Source organism: Galeopterus variegatus, unplaced genomic scaffold, assembly GCF_000696425.1.
Source record: "Galeopterus variegatus unplaced genomic scaffold, G_variegatus-3.0.2 Scaffold8406, whole genome shotgun sequence".
NCBI lineage: Eukaryota > Metazoa > Chordata > Mammalia > Dermoptera > Cynocephalidae > Galeopterus > Galeopterus variegatus.
The window spans coordinates 34,501-40,891 of NW_007734517.1; positions in this window are offsets into that span (position 1 = coordinate 34,501).

Here is a 6,391-nt window from a genome sequence, read left to right on the forward strand (position 1 = left end):
GTACGGGCACGACACTGAGGGTTGCGATCCGTTGCCGGACACGAAAAAAGACAAAAAGGGGAAAAAAAAAAAAAGGATCAAAGGTCAATATGTACATAACAATAGTATCTCTGTATATTTCTATATACTATCAATAGATATTTGGAAACAATATTAAAAATATACAATTTATAATACCTTAAAAAATTAAATACCTATGCATAAACCTAACAAACTATTTGCAGGATGTGTACATATGTGGAGAACTACTAATACTTAAGACCTAAACTTCAAAAAAAATTTAAATAACAGGAGACACATACAGTGTGTATAGGATGGAAATTCAAATAATTATGTTTCCTATTCCCCATAAGTGATCTTTTTATTTAATACAATTCCAATCAAAACCCTAGGAGGAATTTCTGGACATATCGACAAGATGATTCTAAAAAATATATGGAAAGGCAAATGGGTTAGACTAATAAAAATTTTTGAAAACAGAAGATAGAGTACTCATCCACCTGATTTTATGACTTGCTGTATAGTTTCAGTAATCAAGACACTGTGGTGCTGGTATCAGAATATACCTCTAGATTAGAAAAGCTTATGAAAATAGGGCCAATTGCTGTGAGAAAGGAGCAACAGCAATTCAACGGACAGGGAATAGTCTTCTTAACAAATGGTATAAAAACAATTGAATATCCATGTGTGAAAAAGCAGGGAACCTTGATCTATGCCTTATACTACATACAGATTAATTTTACTGTATATAAATTATACCTTCAGTAAATCTGAGTAAAAGATATAAGAATGTATGTTATCCTTCATTTTTTCATAGCACTTTCTATACAAATTGATGTGTATAAACACATGGAATAGTTAAGAAAGAAAATCAATAAATACATTATTCTATGCATGTTATGATGGATGATGATCGTCAAAGGGGACATAAATTTTCTATAAATATTTAACAAGATTAATTCAGTGTCTGCTATGTGTTAGTAATGTTCCATGGCTTTACAAACATATTAATTCATTTAATTTTCAAAGAAATCATAAAGATAGATAGTATAATTATCTTCATATTAGANTTAATTTTACTGTATATAAATTATACCTTCAGTAAATCTGAGTAAAAGATATAAGAATGTACGTTATCCTTCATTTTTTCATAGCACTTTCTATACAAATTGATGTGTATAAACACATGGAATAGTTAAGAAAGAAAATCAATAAATACATAATTCTATGCATGTTATGATGGATGATGATGGTCAAAGGGGACATAACGTTATGATGGATGATGATCGTCAAAGGGGACATAAATTTTCTATAAATATTTAACAAGATTAATTCAGTGTCTGCTATGTGTTAGTAATGTTCCATGGCTTTACAAACATATTAATTCATTTAATTTTCAAAGAAATCATAAAGATAGATAGTATAATTATCTTCATATTAGATATTAAGGCATAGAGATAAAAAGTAACTTTGACCAGGTTACATTTATTGTACATGGTATACCTGTGATTCAGAACTGAAGCTATCTTACTCCAGGTTGTTTGCCCTTAACTGTGAAGCCATGTTGTGTCTCTGCTATGCTTCACTTCCACTCTGAGCTTGTACAAATATGTAATTACAAATAAAATAAGGAATAAAAAGTAAACTGACAATGGAGAGGAAAAAGACAAGTCACAGTGTCCCAGAATGGACTTTTTTTTTGGCAGGTGGCCAGTACAGGGATTCAAACCCTTGACCTTGGTGTTATAACACCACACTCTAACCAACTGAGCTAACCAGCCAGCCCTCTGCATGGACTTTTAAAATAGATTACCAAAGATAATTCCTCATTAAAACACAAGGGTGGGAATCACACACAGGCTCTCTCAATGTGTACTTTTGAGCCATTTTTGTGTAAAAGAAATGTACTGCATCAGAACATCCTGACATTAATTTTATTTTCTTTTCAAAATCACCAATTTTCTTTCAGAGCCTTTTAAAAAAAGAATAGTGATTATTATCTATTCAAAGTAAACAGAGTAAAGCTTTATTTAGAAGAGTATATATGAATTTATGAGGATTGCAAGTGATCAATAAGTTGCACATCTGCATATCAACACCATAGTTCAGGTCTATTAACCATTAAGAAACACACGTTCATAACTACACAGATATAATGTTATGGAAAGAATTCAGGGAGAAAACAATCCCAGTCACTCGGAGAGATGGAGAGTCAGGAAGTTATTTCACTAGTGGCACAGGGATACTAGCAGGACCCAGGTGGACTCATGTCCTGAGATCCTGGGACCCTGAGTGCAGGGAGAACTGTGGTTATATACCTTTATTTGAGCAGGCATACAAGCTTTTTACTGGTCCTGCCTGTATCCAGACAGAGTTACAAAACCAAGGCAAGCGGGTGAACAGAAGCAGACAGAGTGGTTACAGTGACCACAAACCAGAGTCTTTAGCAGGCAGCTACACAGAGGCAGGATGTGACCCATTTTCACAAACTAGGGTCTTGGGTGGGCAATTTCTCAGAAGCAGGCAGGTGGCAGGGTTACAGAAGGTGAAGATACAAACATCTGATCTGACCACTAAACCAACTATCAGGGGCTTTCTGAAAATAAGCCCTTTCCAGCTGCAAAATTAAAACAAACGGACTTAGAAATCTACTTTTTGGAGTGCTCTTCAATATCGTTTATAAAAGTAAATAAACCATTCTTAAAAAAAAAAAAAAAAACAGAATCGTAACTCCAATGCATATGCAAAATATTCCCAGTCTAGAAAACTATCTGTGACTTTGGAGGGAGAAGGGGAACATTTTAATGATTTTTCATGCATATTGATGACCTCTAGCCAAAGACTACTAGGAATACACCTGTAGTGAAAGTTGGCTTATTAAATCCTACAATAATGAAGACCTCACATTGAGGTGAATGAGATCTATATGAATGAGGGTGTTAGAAAGATTTGATCATGTTTTAGGTGATTTAGGAGTGGGGCCAAGGAAGAGAGGCTTTGCTGTGGGTTGGACCTGGTCAGAAGGAAGCAGTAAGTATATAATTAAGCATCTAAATAATTTTTGTATACAAATAAGGAAGAATGGAACTCAGCTAAAGCAAAAATGGTCAAGAAGCAGCAGTCATTCATGATAGCTAGGATAGAAAGCTATTTAGCATATTTGTGGTTTAGACAAAGTTTTTCATTTAGTTTGTGCTCAAGCATGATTACAGAGTGGTCTTACTGATATTTTGATCTATCACAGTCAGAGTGGCCTTGTCTGGTGTTGGTGTTCTCTGAAATGGTTTATGTTCAACAGGTGCACACCATGGTCTAGCTGCAAGTGCCAGGACAGACTGAGCAAAATGAAGCCCTAGAAGCTGATAGTTCCAGACCAGCTCTCAGCTGTCAGGGGTTCCTCTTCTCTTTCTCACAACAATAGAGAGAGTTGATTATAATGGTGAACTTACTATGAAAAGAGAACTTCATACATTCTAGTCTAAAACTCACTGAAACTAGTAATAAACAACTTCAATCTGATAAGCAATCAGTGTAGTAATGATTTCTGATTCCCTACTCCCTCAAGTACTACAAAAGTCAACAACAGGGAAGGACAAAGTAATGATTTATTTTTGGATTCAACCTAAGTTCTTCTCCTCTCTGCTAATCTTTTCTGATTTTCTGATATTCTTTGTCACTTATGCACACAGATGGTTCCTTGCCCTGGTATCATTTTATTATTGTTATTTGTGAGAATTTCTCAAGCTCTGTTTTCTTTTTTCAAGTGCTCAAAGCTTAATATCACTAGTGTTAAATCTCTACCATTAGTATTTCTGCAGAGATTTGCAGCCTCCTATTACATTTTCAAAATATTGACAAATATTTTCACTTTTTCTAGGTATTGACCTGTATATCTCCACTGTAAATGTATTCTGAATTTTCGAGGTCTAACAAAAATTGCTCCACTCTTGCTTTTTATTTTTTTACCTTTTCTTTTCTTCTCCCACTATGGTAATGGAAGCCATCATGATCTGTTCCCACTTAGTACAAAGGATTACTCTTTTCATTAGGTCCCTAATATAAAATTATGTCCCATGGGGGCAGAAATATGAACACCTTTGTTTTCTGTGTCCTGAATTAATCATCTTCCTGGAGTTCAGTACCTCTGAAGTTTTACCATTTTCCCACCGAATATGAAACAACCTCACCACAGATATCTCTTTCAGTAATATTTTTGACAATTTGTTATTTTTAGTCATTATTTTACAAAGGTTAGGATAAAACTATTTTTCAAACACCCCCATTTGGAATTCCTCCTCCAATCTTTAAGGCAAATAGGAAATTTCATAATAAACTTTGAAACAGTAAATGCTAAAATTTATAGTTACTGTGTGCGTGTGTGTGTGTGTGTATCGTTTAGTTTGTGTAAGATGGTTGGCCTTGTTGCTTACGTAATCTTTAAGTAATTTACAGGGTTTCCATCATTACAGATTATCATCATAGCTTATATGGGTAAGAAATTAAATCATATCTACAACATGAATTATCACTAGGGGAAGAAGGCGTCACTTTTCTTTTGTTTGTTTGTTTGTTTGTTTGTTTGTTTGAAAGTGAGAACTGATTGGCACATGTCAAAATGCAAACAAATCCAACTGAGAATAAGTTGTCACTAGGAAAGAAGACAATTTTAGCAATAGCTCTTCATTTGTGCGTGTGTGTGTACGCGCGCGCGCACAGACGGAAAGAGAAAGGGACCTGCCTAAAGAACGATCTTATAGCACGTCTTCTGCTCCCAAAACGACACTTAAAATGCAAACTCTTACCCAAATCATATTCTACTTTTTTCCTTTTTTTTTTCTTTTTGATTTGTTATTTTTGGAAGGTAATTTAAAGAACTTGCATCTTTCTGTTTATTCCTTTATAGAGTCTTTGATCAAAGAGTAAAAGCTTAGACCTGCTGTGTCCCAAGAATTTTACATCACCTACAATATATCTGGAATATTATCTCTGATATTTTAAGGCATTTTTTTACTATACATGTAACATTCTACTAAATCTTTGGTATTCTTCGGACTCCTGATGCTATTTATCTTTTTGCTTTGCCACAACAGTTATATACCCGTTATATCAAGTTATAAAATTTTAATCATAAAAAAGACATCTAAGGCCATGTAGACCATTCACATGTTGTAGAAAAGAAGCATAAGGCTTCCAAGTAAATTCCTTTCCTGGGAACCCACTTGTAACATAATTGGGAATAAAGTGTTGGTTAAATTCAGTGTTAGCCCACTCTTCCATGTTTCCTATCCCAAACTAGATTGCTGCTACCAAGTACTACTCAAAAGATTATACAGTTATGCTGTATTAAAATTTTAACGAGAAAAGTATGCTTTTCAAAGCATACCTTAAGGAAATATAACTATTGGAACAATCTGGACATTTATAAAATCTCTTTTGAGATAAATTCTGATATGATATTTGTATTTTATGTTAGCATGATAATTTAAGATATTTAACAAGACAGTTTTTTCCATCTCCTTTTTTGTTGATCTAATATAAGACTCAAAATCACAGGTAGAAGATATATTTCACTGACTGATGGGTGAATAGTCCCACAGTATTCACGTCATAAACTACTAATTGTAGTTCTACTTTAATATTTGTATGCTTGTATTTATGTATAAAATATGCTTTTATGATAGTCATTCTAAGTAAGCCACTGGACCTATAATCATACAAAACTGACAGAAGGTAAATAAAATTAATAATTTTGCATAAGTTCATATTGCTAAATTTTTATTAGCTTTCCAATGATTTAGTTTTATGTATCAATTTTAATTGTTTAAATACAGTATTTTATTTCATTTACTTTTTCTTATTAATTTCAATCATCAATAAATGTTACACCAGATTAGTGTGCCTTTCTTTCCCAACTGGGTGCTTATGGTCTCTAAGTGTCAAATATATGGTACATTTATTGCCTTAATCCCTCTTCTATTTTTGCTTTAAGCATTACTATTTTTAAAAACTTTCATAAAAATACATAATTATTTATTATTTTGGCTTGATACTTTAAGATTCTCAACCATTCTATTCCCAAGCCTTGTTCTTATATACTTTAAAATGCTTTTCTAATGATAATATGTTCAAGTCAGTTTACAAACAAGTAAATGCTATCTGAAGAAGCATGATCACATTTATAATATTGTTCCTTCACTTCACTGCATGTCATGCTACAGAATTATTTGCCCCAGAGATATACTCACACTTTTCTGAATAACTTTTATAATACCAATCATTTCTTATTTTACAAACCTCGTATTTTATGATTTATTCTGTCGTCATGGCCTTATGCTTCTATGTAGAATTACTAACCCATGGATTAAGTCATTAAAAGATGAATCTGTCATTT